General features: G+C 43.5%; 1 protein-coding gene across 1 annotated transcript in view; it reads left to right on the forward strand.

Annotated features, from left to right (window-relative positions):
* LOC311137003 (cGMP-inhibited 3',5'-cyclic phosphodiesterase 3A-like) overlaps window positions 1–21107 on the forward strand; it is a gene marked incomplete at both ends in the record, with an annotated part of 393392 nt that overhangs the window by 88803 nt on the left and 283482 nt on the right. The window lies entirely within an intron of this gene.

Here is a 21107-nt window from a genome sequence, read left to right on the forward strand (position 1 = left end):
ATAAAGGACCATCAAATAAATATGAATCAGCATCGTTCACACCCACCATAGCGTTAGCCCCACCGATCTCTTTAAGGATTCACATTTGAGGCCATGTGCTAAACAGAGTGAAAACGGTAGTGTACTGAACAATCAAATATTTCAAGACTAAAAGTGGCGAAAGTAGTAGCAAAAAGTAGTAGTTAAAATACACTTCATCTAGTCCTTGGCCTATATGCTAATCTGATTTTGCAGGTCATGTTGTTCTTCACATTACAATCTCTGGTAAACACACTATATCAAATAAGGTGTAAACTGTACAGTGCAATGCTTACTTGCATAGTGGAGTCTTTTGTTTAGACATATAGCTAGCTAGCTAGCTAAACAATTAACCATAATCCCAACTCATAATACCATGCATACCACCATGCATGAATCTGCAGGTAGCTAAAGCTAACCAACTTGGTTCAATGTTAGCTAGCTAGCTAACATTAGGCTATAACTAGCAATGCAAATGGCTTCATGAGATATGAATAATATTACTACACAGATCATACACGTAATGTTAGCTAGCGAGCCAGCCAGCTAATGTAGCTAGCTAAAAGTATGCTTTAATTTGCAATGAAAATGACATTCTGACAAAATGTGAAACGTACAATGTCTGAAAATGTAGCTAGACTCTTACCTGTATACATGGATGAACGCTTCTCCCTCTGTCATGGATGCCATGGTTGCCCTTAGTTTGAAGATGTAATCCGGAGACTGGTTGGGGTGTTAGCATTTCACACTTTTTGTGGAAGGGACGAAGGGCAACATGCCTTTGTTGGTAAAGGTGTCAATCGATTGGGACCTAAATGTTTAGAGACAGAGTAGTGTATCGTTAAGGGACAATGAGGTACGTTGGGAGCTACTTTTGAGAGGAAAGATCAGTCACCAAAGTGAATGGTCGGGGGGGCTTTTATAGAGTTTTGGGATAAACTCCAAAAATAAGGTCTATGACAAACACAGGCTTAGGATATCTTATATGGTTTGTTCTAAGAGATAATCTTCATCAGCTAACGTCACTTTTTGTAGAAATTTAAGAATTAATGTAATTTCAAAAAACACAAAGCACATAAAAGCTTCATATTTCATAAAGGTCATGTTAACAAACTGCTATTATCTCATAAAGCAAAACGTATACAGTGGGGAGAACAAGGATTTGATACACTGCCGAATTTGCAGGTTTTCCTACTTACAAAGCATGTAGAGGTCTGTAATTTTTATCATAGGTACACTTCAACTGTGAGAGACGGAATCTAAAACACAAATCCAGAAAATCATATTGTATGTTTTTTAAGTAATTAATTTGCATTTTATTGCATGACATAAGTATTTGATCACCTACCAACCAGTAAAAATTCTGGCTCTCACATACCTGTTAGTTTTTCTTTAAGATGCCCTCCTGTTCTCCACTCATTACCTGTATTAATTGCACCTGTTTGAACTCGTTACCTGTATAAAAGACACCTGTCCACACACTCAATCAAATAGACTCCAACCTCTCCACAATGGCCAAGACTAGAGAGCTATGTAAGGACATCAGGTATAAAATTGTAGACCTGCACAAGGCTAGGATGGACCACAGGACAATAGGCAAGCAGCTTGGTGAGAAGGCAACAACTGTTGGCGCAATTATTAGAAAATGGAGGAAGTTCAAGATGATGGTCAATCACCCTCGGTCTGGGGCTCCATGCAAGATCTCACCTCATGGGGCATCAATGATCATGAGGAAGGTGAGGGATCAGCCCAGAACTACACGGCAGGACCTGGTCAATGACCTGAAGAGAGCTGGGACCACAGTCTCAAAGAAAACCATTAGTAACACACTACGCCGTCATGGATTAAAATCCTGCAGCGCACGCAAGGTCACACTGCTTAAGCCAGCGCATGTCCAGGCCTGTCTGAAGTTTGCCAATGACCATCTGGATGATCCAGAGGAGGAATGGGAGAAGGTCATGTGGTCTAATGAGACAAAAATAGAGCTTTTTGGTCTAAACTCCACTCGCCGTGTTTGGAGGAAGAAGAAGGATGAGTACAATCCCAAGAACACCATCCCAACCGTGAAGCATGGAGGTGGAAACATCATTCTTTGGGGATGCTTTTCTGCAAAGGGGACAGGACGACTGCACCTTATTGAGGGGAGGATGGATAGGGCCATGTATCGCGAGATCTTGGCCAACAACCTCCTTCCCTCAGTAAGAGCATTGAAGATGGGTCATGGCTGGGTCTTCCAGCATGACAATGACCCGAAACACACAGCCAGGGCAACTAAGGAGTGGCTCCGTAAGAAGCATCTCAAGGTCCTGGAGTGGCCTAGCCAGTCTCCAGACCTGAACCCAATAGAAAATCTTTGGAGGGAGCTGAAAGTTTGTATTGCCCAGCGACAGCCCCGAAACCTGAAGGATCTGGGGAAGGTCTGTATAGAGGAGTGGGCCAAAATCCCTGCTGCAGTGTGTGCAAACCTGGTCAAGACCTACAGGAAACGTATGATCTCTGTAATTGCAAATAAAGGTTTCTGTACCAAATATTAAGTTCTGCTTTTCTGATGTTTCAAATACTTATGTCATGCAATAACATGCAAATTAATTACTTAAAAACCATACAATGTGATTTTCTGGATTTTTGATTCCGTCTCTCACAGTTGAAGTGTACCTATGATAAAAATTACAGACCTCTACATGCTTTGTAAGTAGGAAAACCTGCAAAATCGGCAGTGTATCAAATACTTGTTCAACCCACTGTACGTTCTCCTAAGTCTGTGTTAACCTCCGACCTTATTTTGGGCGTTTATTCCAAAACCCTTTTCATTTGCCATTTGCCAAGCTGGTGAGCTCTATACCAATGATGGGTTGGTATGGTTTTGAAACTTGAGAGCCAAGCTCGAGTTATCAGTGTAGCCTGTTAATGGCTGGACATGTTGAAATATCTTCACGTCTAGAATAAAAACCTCCAGGTTTCCATCATAACTGTACATTTATTTAAAAATGATAATTATAGGGGGCAGTTTAGAAAAAATCGAATCCCGTCTGAATTGTCCTCTGGAATAATGGATATTCTGGGGTAATAACTGCTTAACCAACATTCTCTAGTAGGCCTAATATTAGTCCCATGTGAATAAGGCTTCGGACTACTCCCGACCAAAAGCCTGTAACTTAATCAATCAATGTGATTTTGTTTCACTGAATCTCTGTCTGTATATTTGGTTAACTCTCTGTCTGGGCAAGTAAGTGGAAGTGGTATAGCTCATCTATTCGTTTGCTCATCTATCACTGATCAGAAACATTTAGCATGCAATAATGACCATGAGATTCACATGCTTTTGAAAATAGAATTACTATTATGTTCTATTCATATCATGATGAAGATAAGATGGTAGGAAAGAGATGAAACGTGGCTCAAAAAAGCATGGGCTTGGGCTCTGTTTCAAAATATCACTATTTTATATGACAGCGGTTCCACGCGTTCCCTTCCCGTTACACAAGTTGTGTGGGAAAAAATATTATTTGTATTTTATTCTGTTATATTCCATTATATTCTTACTATACAATATATGTGTGTTGACTGTGATTGGGTAGGTGTGTCTTGTCTGTTTAATGAACAAAATAACAAACTATTGATTTCATTTAGATGGCATAGCCATGGCTGCACAGACCCATAGCATTGGCCTAATTAAACTCAAAATATGCTATTCTATTATTTTGAAAATACACTGAACAAAAATATAAACGCAACATGCATCAATTTCAGTTCCAGTTCATATAATGAAATCTGTCAATTGAAATATATTCATAAGGCCCTAGTCTATGGATTTCACATGACTGGGAATACAGATATGCATCTGTTGATCACAGATACCTTTTTAAAAAATGTAGTGGTGTCGATTAGAAAACCAGTCAGTATCTGGTGTGACCACCATTTGCCTCATGCAGCACATCACCTTCGCATAGAGTTGATCAGGCTGTTAATTGTGGCCTGTGGAATGTTGTCCCACTCCTCTTCAATGGCTGTGCGAAGTTGCTGGATATTAGCGGGTACTGGAACACGCTGTCGTACATGTCGATCCAGAGCATCCCACACAGGCTCAATGGGTGGCATGTCTGGTGCGTATACAGGCCATGGAAGAACATTTTCAGCTTCCAGGAATTGTGTACAGATCCTTGCGACATGGGGCCGTGCATTATCATGCTGAAACATGAGGTGATGGCGGTGAATGAATGGCACGACAATGGGCCTCAGGATCTCGTCACGATATCTCTGTGCATTCAAATTGCCATCGATAAAATGCAATTGTGTTTTTTGTCCGTAGCGTATGCCTGCATGTACCAAATCAAATCTCATTTTATTTGTCACTTGCACCGAATACAACAGGTGTAGACCTTACAGTGAAATGCTTAATTACAAGCCCTTGACCAACAACGTAGTTTTAAGAAAGAATACCAAAAAAAAAAAAAATAATTAAAGAGCAGCAGTAAAATAACAATAGCGAGGCTATATACAGGGGGTACCGGTACCGAGTCAATGTGCGGGGGCACTGGTTAGTCAAGGTAATTGAGGTAATCTGTTCATGTAGGTAGAGTTATTAAAGTGACTATGCATAGATAATAAACAGAGAGTAGCAGTAGCGTAAAGGGGGGGGGGGGGGCAATGCAAATAGTCTGGGTACCCATTTGATTAGATGTTCAGGAGTCTTATGGCTTTGGGGGTAGAAGCTGTTTAGAAGCCTCTTGGACCTAGACTTGGCACTCCGGTACCGCTTGCCGTGTGGTAGCAGAGAGAACAGTCTATAACTAGGGTGGCTGGAGTCTTTGACAATTTATAGGGCCTTCCTCTGACACCGCCTGGTATAGAGGTCCTGGATGGCAGGAAGCTTGGCCCCAGTGATGTACTGAGCCGTACGCAGTACCCTCTGTAGTGCCTTGCGGTCGGAGGCTGAGCAGTTGCCATACCAGGCAGTGATGCAACCAGTCAGGATGCTCTCGATGGTGCAGCTGTAGAACCTTTTGAGGATCTGAGGACCCATGCAAAATCTTTTCAGGCTCCTTTTCAGTCTCCAAATCTTTGTCGTGCCCTGTTAGTTTGTTGGTGACGTGGACACCAAGGAACTTGAAGCTCTCAACCTGCTCCACTACAGCCCCGTCGATGAGAATGGGGTGCTCGGTCCTCTTCTTTTTCCTGTAGTTCACAATCATCTCATATGTCTTGATCACGTTGAGGGAGAGGTTGTTGTCCTGGCACAACACGACCAGGTCTCTGACCTCCTCCCTATAGGCTGTCTAGTCGTTGTCGGTGATCAGGCCTACCACTGTTGTGTCATCTGCAAACTTAATGATGGTGTTGGAGTCGGGCATGGCCATGCAGTCATGAGTGAACAGGGAGTACATGAGGGAACTGAGCACGCACCCCTGAGGGGCCTCCGTGTTGAGGATCAGTGTGGCGGATGTGTTGTTACCTACCCTTACCACCTGGGGGTGGCCCGTCAGGAAGTCCAGGATCCAGTTGCAGAGGGAGGTGTTTAGTCCCAGGGTCCTTAGCTTAGTGATGAGCTTTGAGGGCACGATGGTGTTGAACGCTGAGCTGCAGTCAATTAATAGCATTCTCACATAGGTTTTTTTTTTTTGTCGAGGTGTGAAAGGGCAGTGTGGAGCACAATAGAGATTGCATCATCTGTGGATCTGTTCGGGTGGTATGCAAATAAAATTTGGGTCTAGTGTTTCTGGGATAATGGCGTTGATGTGAGCCATGACCAGCCTTTCAAAGAACTTCATGGCTACAGACTTATGGCCGTATACAGCTCATTGAGTGCGGTCTTAGTGCCAGCATATCCTGAGAGCATCTGGTCAGCGCGGCACAGCGGTGGCACAGGAATCCTCATCTCTCCCAAGTGGACATTCTCTCTTTTTCCCCTGACCCATCTGTCTATCTCCTCATTTGAATTCCATGCTGTCACAGTCACTAGCCCATTCAAGCTTAACATCCTTGTCATTTATCGCCCTCCAGGTTCCCTTGGAGAGTTCATCAATGAGCTTGACGCCTTTCCTGAGGATGGCTCACCCCTCACAGTTCTGGGTGACTTTAACCTCCCTACGTCTACCTTTGACTCATTTCTCTCTGCCTCCTTCTTTACACTCCTTTCCTCTTTTGAACTCACCCTCTCACCGTCCCCCCTACTCACAAGGCAGGCAATACGCTTGACCTCATCTTTACTAGATGCTGTTCTTCTACTAATCTCTCTGCAACTCCCCTCCAAGTCTCCGACCACTACTTTGTATCCTTTTCTCTCTCGCTCTCCTCCAACACTACTCACTCTGCCCCTACTCAGATGGTAATGTGCTGTCGCAACGTTCGCTCTCTCTCTCCCGCTACTCTCTCCTCTTCCATCCTATCATCTCTTCCCTCTGCTCAATCCTTCTCCCGCCGATCTCCTGATTCTGCCTCCTCAACCCTCCTCTCCTCCCTTTCTGTATCTTTTGACTCTCTATGTCCCCCCTATTCTCCCGGCCGGCTTGGTCCTCCCCTCCTGCTCCGTGGCTTGACGACTCATTGCGAGCTCACAGAAGAGGGCTCTGGGCAGCCGAGGGGAAATGGAGGAAAACTAGACTCCCTGCGGACCTGTCATCGTTTCACTCCCTCCTCTCTACATTCTCTTCCTCTGTTTCCGCTGCCAAAGCCACTTTCTACCACTCTGAATTTCAAGCCTCTGCCTCTAACCCTAGGAAGCTCTTTGCCACCTTCTCCTCCCTGCTGAATCCTCCTCCTCCTCCCCCTCCCTCCTCCCTCTCTGTGGATGACTTCGTCAACCATTTTGAAAAGAAGGTTGACGACATCCAATCCTCATTTATTTAAGTCAAATGACACCGCTGGTCCTGCTCACACTGCCCTACCCTATGCTTTGACTTCTTTCTCCCCTCTCTCTCCAGATGGAATCTTGCGACTTGTGATGGCCGGCCGCCCAACAACCTGGCCGCTTGATCCTATCCCCTCCTCTTTTCTCTAGACCATTTCGGGAGACCTTCTCCCTTACCTCACCTCACTCATCAAATCATCCTTGACCGCTGGCCATGTCCCTTCCGTCTTCAAGAGAGCGAGAGTTGCACCCCTCCTCAAAAAACCTACACTCGATCATTCCAATGTCAACAACTACAGACCAGTATCCCTTCTTTCTTTTCTCTCCAAAACTCTAGAGCGTGCCGTCTCTAGCCAACTCTCCTGCTATCTCTCTCAGAATGACCTTCCAAGAAAGATCCAAACCAGTCAGGTTTCAAGACTGGTCATTCAACTGAGACTGCTCTTCTCTGTGTCACGGAGGCTCTCCGCACTGCTAAAGCTAACTCTCTCTCCTCTGCTCTTATCCTTCTAGACCTATCCGCTGCCTTTGATACAGTGATCCATCAGATCCTCCTCTCCACCCTCTCCGAGTTGGGCATCTCCGGCGCTGCTCACTCTTGGATTGCGTCCTACCTGACCGGTCGCTCCTACCAGGTGGCGTGGCAAGAATCTGTCTCCGTACCACGTGCTCTCACCACTGGAGTCCCCCAGGGCTCAGTTCTAGTCCCTCTCCTATTCTCTCTATACACCAAGTCACTTCGCTCTGTCATATCCTCACATGGTCTCTCCTATCATTGCTACGCAGATGACACACAATTCATTTTCTCCTTTCCCCCTTCTGATAACCAGGTGGCGAATCGCATCTCTGCATGTCTGGCAGACATATCAGTGTGGATATGTCGGATCACAACCTAAAGCTGAACCTCGGCAAGACGGAGCTGCTCTTCCTCCCAGGGAAGGACTGTCCGCACAATGATCTCGCCATCAGGGTTGACAACTCCATTGTGTCCTCCTCCCAGAGTGCAAAGAACCTTGGCGTGACCCTGGACAACACCCTGTCGTTCTCCGCTAACATCAAAGCGGTGACCCGATCCTGCAGGTTCATGCTCTACAACATTCGTAGAGTACGACCCTACCTTACACAGAAAGCGGCACAGGTCCTAATCCAGGTATTTGTCATCTCCCGTCTTGATTACTGCAACTCGCTGTTGGCTGGGCTCCCTGCCTGAGCCATTAAACCCCTACAACTTATCCAGAACGCTGCACCCCATCTGGTGTTCAACCTTCCCAAGTTCTCTCATGTCACCCCGCTCCTCTGCACACTCCACTGGCTTCCATCTACTACAAGACCATGGTGCTTGCCTACGGAGCTGTGAGGCGAACGGCACCTCCTTACCTTCAGGCTCTGATCCTACACCCAAACGAGGGCACTACGTTCATCCACCTCTGGCCTGCTAGCTCCCCTACCTCTATGGAAGCACAGTTCCCGCTCAGCCCAGTCAAAGCTATTCGCTGCTCTGGAACCCCAATAGTGGAATAAGCTCCCCCATGACGCCAGGACAGCGGAGTCACTCACCAACTTCCGGAGACACTTGAAACCCTACCTCTTTAAGGAATACCTGGAATAGTATAAAGTAATCCTTCTACTTCTGTTCTATCCTGCCGATACAGTGTATAACACGCCAGCTGTATGTTATTCAGGTTGTCGTTCAGCCACGACTCGGTGAAACATAAGATATTACAGTTTTTAATGTCCCGTTGGTAGGATATACGTGCTTGTAGTTCGTCCACTTTATTATCAAGCGATTGTACGTTGGCCAATAGTACCGGTGGCAAAGGCAAATTAGCCAATCGTCGATGGCTCATTACCAGACACCCCGATCTCCTTCCGCGATATCTTCGTCTCTTTCTACTACGAATGACGGGTATGAGGGCCCTGTCGGGTGTCTGGAGCAAATCCCTCTCGTCCGAACTCATTAAATAATAATTATTCATCCAATTCAAGGTGAGTAATCGATGTCCAGAAGCTCTTTTCGGTCATAAGAGACGGTAGCAGCAACATTATGTACAAAATAAGTTACAAACGATGCGAAAAAAAAAAAAAAAATAGCTCGGTTGGTTAAGAGCCCATAAAACGAAAGCCATCCCCTCCGGCGCCATTCACTACCATAACCCCACCACCACCATGGGGCACTCTGTTCACAACATTGACATCAACAAACCCACACAACGCCATACGTCTGCCATCTGCCCGGTACAGTTCAAACCGGGATTCATCTGTGAAGAGCACACTTCTCCAGCGTGCCAGTGGCCATCGAAAGTGAGTATTTGCTCACTGAAGTCGGTTACAATGCCAAACTGCAGTCAGGTCAAGACCCTGGTGAGGACGACAAGCACGCAGATGAGCTCCCCTGAGACGGTTTCTGACAGTTTGTGCAGAAATTCTTCGGTTGTGAAAACCCACAGTTTCATCAGCTGTCCGGATGGCTGGTCTCAGACGATCCCGCAGGTGAAGAAGCCGGATGTGGAGGTCCAGGGCTGTCGTGGTTACACGTGGTCTGCAGTTTTGAGGCCGGTTGGACATACTGCCAAATTCTCTAAAACGACGTTGGAGGCGGCTTATGTTAGAGGAATGAACATTAAACTCTCTGACAACAGCTCTGGTGGACATTCCTGCAATCAACATTCCAAAAGCACACTCCCTGAAAACTTGAGACATCTCTGTTATTGTGTTGTGTGACAAAACTGCACATTTTAGAGTGGCCTTTTATTGTCCCCAGCACAAGGTGCACCTGTGTTTTGATCATGCTGTTTAATCATCTTCTTGATATGCCACACCTGTCAGTTGGATGGATTATCTTGGCAAAGGAGTAATGCTCACAAACAGGAATGTACAGTGCCTTCGGAAAGTATTCAGACCCCTTGACTTTTTCTAAATTGCTTAAATTGTTTTTTTCCTCATCAATCTACACACAATACCCCATAATGACAAAGCAAAAATAGGTTTTTAGACATTTTTGCTAATTTATAAAAAATTCAAAAAAGGAATATCACTTTACTCAGTACTTTGCTGAAGCACCTTTGGCAGCGATTAAAGCATCGAGTCTTCTTGGGTATGACGCTACAAGCCTGGCAGACCTGTATTTGGGGAGTTTCTCCCATTCTTCTATGCAGATCCTCTCAAGCTCTGTCAGGTTGGATGGGGAGGGTTGCTGCACAGCTATTTTCAGGTCTCTCCAGAGATGTTCGATCAGGTTCAAGTCCGGGCTTTGGCTGGGCCACTCAAGGACATTCAGAGACTTGTCCTGAAGCCACTCCTGCGTTGTCTTGGCTGTGTGCTTAGGGTCGTTGTCCTGATGGAAGGTGAACCGTTGCTCCAGTCTGAGGTCCTGAGCGGTCTGGAGCAGGTTTTCATTAGGATCTCTCTGTACTTTGCTCTGTTCATCTTTCCCTTGATCCTGACAAGTCTCCCAGTCCCTGCCGCTAAAAAACATCCCCACAGCATGATGCTGCGACCACCATGCTTCACCGTAGGGATGGTGCCAGGTTTCCTCCAGACGTGACGCTTGGCATTCAGACCATCGGGTTCTTGGTCACCTCCCTGACCAAGGCCCTTCTCCCTCGATTGCTCAGTTTGGCTGGGCAGCCAGCTCTAGGAGGAGTCTTGGTGGTTCTGAACTTCTTTCATTTAAGAATGATGGAGGTCACTGTGTTCTTGGGGGATCTTCAATGCTGCAGAATTGTTTTGTGCCCTTCCCCAGATCTGTGCCTCGACACAATCCTGTCTCGGAGCTCTACGGACAATTCCTTCGACCTCATGGCTTGGTTTTTGCTCTTATATAGATAGGTGTGTGCCTTTCCAAATCATGTCCAATCAATTGAATTTACAACAGGTGGACACCAATCAAGTTGTAGAAACATCTCAAGGATGATCAATGGAAACAGGATGCACCAGAGCTCCATTTCGAGTCTGATGGCAAAGGGTCTGAATACTTATATATTTAAGGCATTTCTGTTTTTTATTTGTAATACATTTGCAAAACTTTATAAAAACTGCTTTGTCATTATGGGGTATTGTGTGTAGATTGCTGAGAATGTAATTGAATTTTATCCATTTTAGAATAAGGATGCAACGTAACAAAATGTGAAAAAATGAAGGGGTCTGAATACTTTACGAAGGCACTGTAAACTAATTTATGCAAAGAATTTGAGAGAAATAAGCTTTTTGTGCGTATGGAAAATGTATGGGAACTTTTATATCAGTTTATGAAACATGGGACCAACACTTCACATGTTGTGTTAATAGTTTTCTTCAGTATACATTTTATTAGTCTTATAATGTTTCTTAGGACTTGTCTAAACAACTTAATAATGGATATATTTTTGATGGTGTAGCTCAGTTGGTAGAGCTTGGCGCTTGCAACGCCAGGGTTGTGGGTTCGATTCCCACGGGGGCCAGTATGAAAAAAAAATGTATGCACTCACTAACTGTAAGTCGCTCTGGATAAGAGCGTCTGCTAAAATGACAAAAAATATATTCTCAATGGATTTATAAAAATAGAGGCCCACTCACATCTGCACACCACTAGTACCACTTTTCCCCGGCATGCGCATAGGAGGTACACTACATGGTATGTAGACATCTGCTCATCGAAGATCTCATTCCAAAATCATGGGTATTAATATGGAGTTGGTCCCTCCTTTGCTACTATACCAGCCTCCACTCTTCTGGGAAGGCTTCCCACTAGATATTGGAACATTCCTGCAGGGACTTGTTTCTATTCAGCCACAAGAGCACTATTAAGGTCGGGCACTGATGTTGGGCGATTAGACCTTGCTCGCAGTCGGTGTTCCAATTCATCCCAAAGGTGTTCGATGGGGTTGAGGTCAGGTCTCTGTGCAGGCCAGTCAAGTTCTTCAACACCGATCTCGACAAACCATTTCTGTACAGACCTTGCTTTGTGCACCGGGGCATTGTCATGCTGAAACAGGAAAGGGCCTTCCCCAAACTGTTGCCACAAAGTTGGAAGCACAGAATCGTTTAGAATGTCAATGTTTGCTGTAGCGTTAACATTTCCCTTCACTGGAACTAAGGGGCCTAGCCCGAACCATGAAAAACAGCCCCAGACTATTCTTCCTTCTCCACCAAACTTTAGAGTTGGCACTATGGCTACCCGGACTATTTGCACTGCCCCCCCACCCCATCCTTTTTACGCTGCTGCTACTCTGTTAAGTATTTATGCATAGTCACTTTAACTCTACCCACATGTACATATTACCTCAACTACCTCAACTAGCCGGTGCCCCCGCACATTGACTCTGCAACGGTACCCCCCTGTATATATAGCCTCCCTACTGTCACTTTATTTTACTGTATATATAGCCTCCCTACTGTCACTTTATTTTACTTCTGCTCTTTTTTTCTCAACACTTTTTTTGTTGTTGTTTTATTCTTACTTTTTTTTCTTTGTTTTGTTTAAAATAAATGCACTGTTGGTTAAGGGCTGTAAGTAAGCATTTCACTGTAATGTCTGCACCTGTTGTATTTGGCGCATGTGACCAATAAAATTTGATTTGATTTGATATGCATTTGGGCTGGTAGCGTTCTCCTGGCATCCGTCAAACCCAGATTCGTCTGTCAGACTGCCAGATGGTGAAGCATGATTCATCACTCCAGAGAACATGTTTCCACTGCTCCAAAGTCCAATGGCAGCGAGCTTTACACCACTCCAGCCGACGCTTGGCATTGCACATGGTGATCTTAGGCTTGTGTGCAGCTGCTTGGCCATGGAAACCCATTTATTTCATGGCGCTCCCAACTAACAGTTCTTGTGCTGACGTTGCTTCCAGAGGCAGTTTGGAACTCGGTAGTGAGTGTTGCAACCGAGGACAGACGATATATATCAGCACTTGCCTGTCCCGTTCTGTGAGCTTGTGTGGCCTACCAATTCGCGGCTGAGCCGTTGTTGCTCCTAGACCTTTCCACTTCACAATAACAGCACTTACAGTTGACCGGGGCAGCTTTAGCAGGGCAGAAATTTGACGAACTGACTTGTTGGAAAGGGGTCATCCTATGACGGTGCCATGTTGAAAGTCACTGAGCTCTTCAGTAAGGCCATTCTACTACCAATGTTTGTCTATGGCGATTGCATGGCTGTGTGCTCGATTTTATACAGCTATTAGCAACGGGTGTGGCTGAAATAACCAAATCCACTAATTTGAAGGGTTGTCCACATACTTTTGGTCATGTAGTGTATGAAAGTTGTAGCGGCTATGCAGGCAAGAATGTGAAAACAATTGGCCTGTTTGTAAGGGGGTCACATAGACATTGACATTGACTTTTACAGGTAAAATACAGTAAATCCTATGTGAAAGCAGTATAGCCTACCAAAATGTTGGAAATTATAAGCAGAAACGTATCTAAATCAGGCAAAATAAAATCCTGCACCCCCTGTAAAAAAATTGTTCTGCCGTCTCTGACTGTAGGTTGGAGACGGGCCTCAGATTTTCACTTCATCACATATAGTTGCCGGTTGCAGATGGGTAATTAGCAATTGCGGGCAGGTATGGGTGAACAAACAGCTAGCTCACCACTAGCCCTAATAGAGGTTTAACCAGTGAACTTGTGCAGAGTGTATAGAGTGTATTATTCATTGTACTCTATGAGAAGGAAATGCAACAACATGCCAGCTCACCAACAGGGGGAGAGGGTTGAACAAACAAACCACATTACAGCATTGACTAACTACAACATCTACTCCCACATCTCAAAAGTTCACTTCACTTTGGACTCTGATTGGGGGAGAGTGTTTTCCTTCTTTTTCTTTGTCATATTCTTGAGTACACTAGATTAGAGCCAGCCCTCCGATTTCTCCCTCAAACAGCCTCCACTAGTCCATTTATTGTGTTACAATTAATGTCAGAACCATTCGGTTGTAGCTGATCTCTTTTGTTTGTAGCAGTTCTGCCACTCTGTGAACAAGCTGTGAGATGATGGACTGACAGGTCCCTGAACAACACAGACCCTGACCTCCTCCTTTACCTCCTCTCTTTCTTTCTCTCTCTCTCCCTCTCTCCTTCACCTCATATCTCTCCCTTTTAGCAGTCACTTCCTCCTCTCCCAGCAGCTTTAAACAGATCTGACATACAGGAGATGCACACACAGAGAGCACACACTGGGCTGATCACAGTATGAATGGACATGAAGTGTGTGTGTCTGTGTCTGTGTTTGTTTGTGTGTACCCATGCCATGTGTGCATGCCTGTGTGTGTGTGTGTGTGTGTGTATGCCCACGTGTTCTTTTCATAGATGACTTCACCTTTCAGCAGGACAATAACCTACATCACAAGGCTAAATATAGACTGGAGTTGCTTACCACGATGACATTGAATGTTCCTAAATGGCCTAGATACAGTTTTGACTTAAAATCAGCTTGAACATCTATGGCAAGACTTGAAAATGGCTGTCTAGCAATGATCAACAACCAGCTTGACAGAGCTTAAAACATTTTTTTACAATAATGTGCAAATATTGTAGAATCCAGGTGTGCAAAGATATTAGAGACTTACCCAGAAAGATTCACAGCTGTAAAGGTGATTCTAACATGTATTGACTCAGGGGTGTGAATACTTATGTAAATGAAATATTTATGTATTGCAAATTGCAAAAATGTCTGAAAACATGTTATCACTTTGTCATTATGGGGTATTGTGTGGAGATGGGTGTGAGAAAAAAATAATTGTGAATTCAGGCTGTAACACAACAAAATGTGGAATAAGTCAAGGGGTATGAATACTTCTGAAGGACTGTATATATATACTGTATATTGTTTGTATGTTTGTGTTGGGCTTTGTGTTGGGCTTTAGCTGATCTTATTCTTTACAGAGTAATGTATATTTGTCCAGGCCTCAATTGTTCCTTGACTAGCACCATTAATTCTCGCTGTTGATAATTCTAATGTTATAACTTCTAATAGTAACTGTCTCCACTGATGAATTGGGAGAGAGTGGGGTGATTTCCATGTAAGAGCCAAAATATTTTAGTAATCGTCTTTGACTGATTGAGAGATTCAAGGAGCTAAGTAACATAGTAGATGCAACGCATTGAATATTTACATTCATGCCCTTCTAAATTAATTTTGTAACTTTGTCCCAGAAGCATTTAACTGCAGGGCACTCCCACATCATATGAAGGAATGTGCCTACCTGATGATTTAGGTGACACTGAACAGTTGGGACCAATTTCCCTGTAAAACCTTTCCTTGGTGTTAAAGAGCGACTGCCCCTAAAAAGCAACTAATCCCTTTGAAAACAGCCTATATGCCATCGATATCAGTTATTCTAGTGTCAAAATTGACTACAAACTGTAAATAGGATAATTTTGGTGATAAAGTCAGTCTCGTCTAAAACTGAGTTTGGAACCTCGGTGTGTTAAGAGTATTTGTATTTATTCAGGATCCCCACTCTTCCTGGGGTCCAGCAACATTAAGGCAGTTATATACCATTAAAAATATTACATGACATTACATTTCATAACACTTTTCACAACACATTAGCTGTGTTCCCTCAGGCCACTACTCCACTACCACATATCTACAATACAAAATCAATGTGTACGTGTGTGTATAGAGTGTGTGTCTCATGTGTATGTGTAAGCGTGTGTCTGTGTGTGTCTCTTCACAGTCCCCTCTGTTCCATAAGGTGTATTTGTATCTGTTTTTTAAATCTAATTCCACTGCTTGCATCAGTTACCTGATGTGGGACAGTTCCATGTAGCCATGGCTCTACATAATACTGTGCGCCTCCCATAGTCTGTTATTGAATTGGGGATTGTGAAGAGACCTCTGGTGGCATGTCTTGTGGGGTATGCATGGGTGTCCGGGCTGGGTGCTAATAGTTTAAACAGAAACCTTGGTGCATTCAGCATGTCAACACTTCTTACAAAAACAGGTAGTGATTAAGTAAATCTCTCCTCCACTTTGAGCCATTAGACATTTACATGCATATTATTAATGTTAACTCTCCGTGTACATTTAAGGACCAGTCGTGCTGCCCTGTCCTGAGCCAATTTTAATTTTCTGAGGCACCTGACCACACGACTGAGCAGTAGTCCAGGTGGGACGTGTTGTGCAAAAAAAAGGCAGAGTAGCGCTTTATTAGGGACAGACTTCTCCCCATCTTAGCTACTGTTGTATCAACATGTTTTGACCATGACAGTTTACAATCCAGGGTTACTCCAAGCAGTTTAGTCACCTCAACTTGCTCAATTTCCACATTATTTATTTCAAGATTTAGTTGAGGTTTAGGGCTTAGTGAATTATGAGTTTTTTTTTAAATATTCCTTGCCAGCCATTCTAAAAATGAACTGCAGCTCTTTGTTAAGTGTTGCAGTGATTTTCACTCACTGTAGTAGCTGACATGTAGTGTTGAGTCATCCGCATACATAGACACACTGGCTTTACTCAAAGCCAGTGGCATGTCATCAGTAAAGATTGAAAAATGTAAGGGGCCTAGACATCTGCCCTGGGGAATTCCTGATTCTACCTGGATTATGTTGGAGAGGCTTCCATTAAAGAACACCCTCTGTGTTCTGTTAGACAGGTAACTCTTTATCCACCAAATAGCAGGGGGTGTAAAGCCGTAACATATAATATAACAATCTTTTTATCATCAATTTCTCTCAGCCAATCATCAGTCATTTGTGTAAGTGCCGTGGTTGTTGAATATCCTTCCCTATGAGCGTGCTGAAAGTCTGTTGTCAATTTGTTTACAGTAAAGTAGCATTGTATCTGGTCAATTTTTTCCAAACGTTTACTAGGTGTTGGTAACAGGCTGATTGGTCCGCTATTTGAGCCAGTAAAGGGGGCTTTACTATTCTTGGGTAGAGGAATTACTTTTGCTTCCCTACAAGCCTGAGGGCACACACTTTCTAGTAGGTTTAGATTGAAGATATGGCAAATAGGAGTGGAAATATAGTCCACTATTATCCTCAGTAATTTTCCATCCAAGTTGTCAGACCCCGGTGGCTTGTCATTGTTGATAGACAACAATCATTTCTTCACTTCTTCCACACTCACTTTACATAATTCAAAATTACAATGCTTGTCTTTCATAATTTGATCAGTTATACTTGGCTGTCCAGTGTCAGCGTTTATCGTTTATTAAATCCATGGGGATTTAACAGTTTTTACAGTCATTTTCTTAAAGGGTGCATGGTTATTAGTAACTGGAATAAGCAATTTCAAAAATGTGTCAAGTGCAGCGTCTGGTTGCTCCTCATTACACACCACAGACCAACAAATATTATTTACATCAACAACATAGGAATCACTATAAAACTTTTTGTATGACCTCTTGTACACTATATCAGGCCCAGCCTTTGGAGCTTTGGTTTTCCTAGATATGGCTACTATATTGTGATCACTACATCCGATGGATTTGAATACTGCTTTAAAGCAAAATTCTGCAGCATTAGTAAAGATGTGATCAATACATGTTTATGATTTCATTCCTGTGCTGTTTATAACTACCCTGGTAGGTTGACTGATAGCCTGAACCAGGTTTCATAGACCGGTTACAGTTTTAAGCTTTTTCTTGAGTGGGCAGCTTGATGAAAGCCAGCCAATATTTATATCACCCAGAAGATATACCTCTCTGTTGATATCACATACATTATCAAGCATTTCACACGTTATCCAGATACTGACTGTTAGCACTTGGTGGTCTATAGCAGCTTCCCACAAGAATGGGCTTTAGCTGAGGCAAATGAACCTGTAGCCATATTTCTTCAACAGTATTTAACATGAGATCCTCTCTAAGCTTTACATTTACATTTACGTCATTTAGCAGACGCTCTTATCCAGAGCGACTTACAAATAGGTGCATTCACCTTATAGCCAGTGGGATAACCACTTTACAATGTTTTTTTTTGTTTTGTTTTTATGGGGGGGGGGGGGGGTGGTCCTGAATATAGAGGAATGTGGTCCTGAATATAAACAGCAACACCTCCACCATTGACATTTCTGTAGATGTAACCATGTATTGCTACCACTGTATCATCAAAGGTATTATCCAAGTGAGTTTCAGAGATAGTCAGAATATTTACATTTTACATTTTTAGTCATTTAGCAGATGCTCTTATCCAGAGCGACTTACAGTTAGTGAATACATTTTTTTTTTATACTGGCCCCCCGTGGGAATCAAACCCACAACCCTGGCGTTGCAAACACCATGCTCTATCAACTGAGCTACATCCCTGCCGGCCATTCCCTCCCCTACACTGGACGACGCTGGGCCAATTGTGCGCCGCCCATGAGTCTCCCGGTCGCGGCCGGCTGTGACAGAGCCTGGATTCGAACCAGGATCTCTAGTGGCACAGTTAGCACTGCGATGCAGTGCCTTAGACCACTGCGCCACTCAGGAGCACAATATGAATGCCATCTGTTACTAGCAAGTTATTGATTTCATGAACCTTGTTTCTTAAGCTACATATGTTAACGTGGGCTATTTTTAGCACTTTTCTGGGATGCTTGATTGTTTTCATTGCTTTACTGGGAAGCTTAGCAGAAGTAGACTTGCTCATGGTATTTATGTTAGTGTAGAATGAGCTGCACACAGTGGACTTCCTACTAGGGCACACTGCCTCAATGCTACAGTATAACTCTGGTTCATAGTCCTCCATCACTGCTTTTTCCCATTCATGTCACGGGTCATAGACCGGTGCCCCACGGCTCAGCATAATTGAATCCGCCCATTGAATGGCACTCCGGTGTGCAACAACTAGTGGTGTTGAGTATAACGAGAGAAAATGGAATATAATGACCTCTTTGGTATAACTTAGCTAACAATGTTAGATAACGTTATTGCTGGTTATGTAGGTAGCTATCTTATGATAAAGCAAGGCAGGCTAGTTAACGTTAGCATAGCTAGCTAGATAACTAGCTAGCTATCTCATTACAACTTAGTTAGGTCGTAGCTCATACAAGTTTATTGTGTATTGTCTAGATACTGCTGGTTATGTAACGCTAGCTACAGGCTAGCTAACGTTAGCTAGCTAGGTAGCTAACACTAGCCTACAAGTCGGATTTGCAATTTAGTTCGTAGGTCATACAAGTGTATTCTGTATTGTCTAGGGCAAAACGAAATAATGGATGTAGCTATGGCGGTAGCTAACTCATGTCTGAGTCTGACTAATAAAATGAACTAGGAGCAACAAACCGAAACAACGTCACCAGCCTGAATCAACTGTTGTTGATTCTGTTTACATCTGTAAAGTCAAATGTAGCTATTGTAAAAATTCATAAAAACAAAAAAGTGCTTTTTGGTCTTAATTGAAGGTTAAGGTTAGGCATAAGTTTAGCAGTGTGGTTAAGGCTAGGGTTTGACTTAAAATCACATTTGAAGAAGATCAATTGTAGTAATAGGCGGCCTGTATGACATTGTGGTAACTATTGACAACCTAGAATTAGCTTGACCCGAGTTACTGCCCTGATGACACAGATGGCTTCATCAATGGACGGTAATGTGTGTTATGAGAAAAGTTGTGTAAAAAATACCCGGTTTGATAAAATAGTAGGTTAATTACCCAGCCAAGCAGATACACGTAGTTGTCATTTTGGATGTGAATTGCATTATCAAAAAGCTTTGTCCTTTCTTTGTAACAAAATGCAATTTACCACTTGGCTGAATTGTATCACATTGTCAGAGGCCCACCCAGTCAACACCACCTCATAATATAAGAAAGTACATTGTTTATGAGGTTTGCTTGCTGCAGCTGTTTGACAGATATCCAGTTTGCAGCCGAACATGCAACATAGAGAAGACCAGCAAGGCGACCCTCAGCATCAAACAGACATGAATCGCTGTGAGCATTCCTATAAATGGAAATGGGAGGACACTTGAATCAGGTTGGTGACATTTGACCTGGTCAAAACAGTTTCGAGTTTTGGCCCAAATTCACCTTCATAACCTAGCCTGGTGGAACCAACCTGATCACTGCTTTAACCATTCTATTTCACTTACATTTACCTTTTAGTCATTTAGCAGACGCTCTTATCCAGAGCGACTTACAGTTAGTGAGTGCATACATTTTTTCATACTGGCCCCCTGTGGGAAATGAACCCACAACCCTGGCGTTACAAGCGCCATGCTCTACCAACTGAGCTACAAGGGGCCGTATCATGATATCTGAAGTGAAATAGAAAGGTAAATGCAGCGATCAGGTTGGTTCCACCATGCTAACCATAACCACCATTGATAATGTAATCAGTGCTCTGTGTGTATGTTTGTGTGTGACCGATCAGTATCTTTGATGAGGGGCCAGGAGCTGATCTACGGGCACTGGCAAAGACCTTACCTCCAGCCTCACCTCTTGCCTGCTCAATAACGGTCGTCGATGGGGAGACCAGAATTAGGTAGGTTTAGTCTGACCTGATCAAACTTCAACATAGTATATGTTTGTTTGTCAGATATCACTTATCCTAACTGCCAGCACTTGGAGACTTGCAAGATGATGTGATGGAGTCCTGATCGACAGACAGGGTTGATACTGACGTCTCTGAATGGAGAGAGACCTGGCACTCAGCATAAAAATTTGACAAGACAACTTTCACTTGGATTGTCTTTTTTATTATTGAATTGATGGCATCAGACAATATGGGGACGGAGAAACCCTGTGTATTCTGCACCAGGATCAGGGAACTCCTGTTGTATACCGGACACCACACAGGAAGGTATGATCACTTGCCAAGGTAGCCCCATTACCAACAGATAAAATGCTGATAGGCACAGTATCTGTATCGGCTGGGAAAGACAATGAAAGGTGAAAGGTGCGCATTGTTATATTAGCAGAATACCGCTTCAATGGTATTATGTAAAGGCTTGTTCATTCTAAATGGTCCTGTTACTACATTTGAAAGATATCAAAACACTTAGTTTAGAATACATAAATTCAGCAATTGCATCCTTCTCACATGTGACCGAACGGCTTAAATGTAGCAAAATTTGAAATTGTGTTTTTTACATTGGATAAAAGTAGAGACTCAGAGCTACAAAATGGTATATCATACACTACAGTTGAGGAACAATGGGAAAGTAATTTTGCTTTGAAAGTTGATAAACTTGTAAACTCACTTTTGAGAAAATGGCCTTTTAATCTTTTGGTACTACTACTGGAGAGACCTTCTTTGTCTACACCCATTCAGCATTGTTCACACCCTCTTAAGCTTTAGCCCCACCCATCTCTTTAAGGGTTGATCTGAGCGT

The sequence above is a fragment of the Coregonus lavaretus genome (assembly GCF_964263955.1).
Source record: "Coregonus lavaretus genome assembly, chromosome: 11".
In the NCBI taxonomy this organism is placed as follows: domain Eukaryota; kingdom Metazoa; phylum Chordata; class Actinopteri; order Salmoniformes; family Salmonidae; genus Coregonus; species Coregonus lavaretus.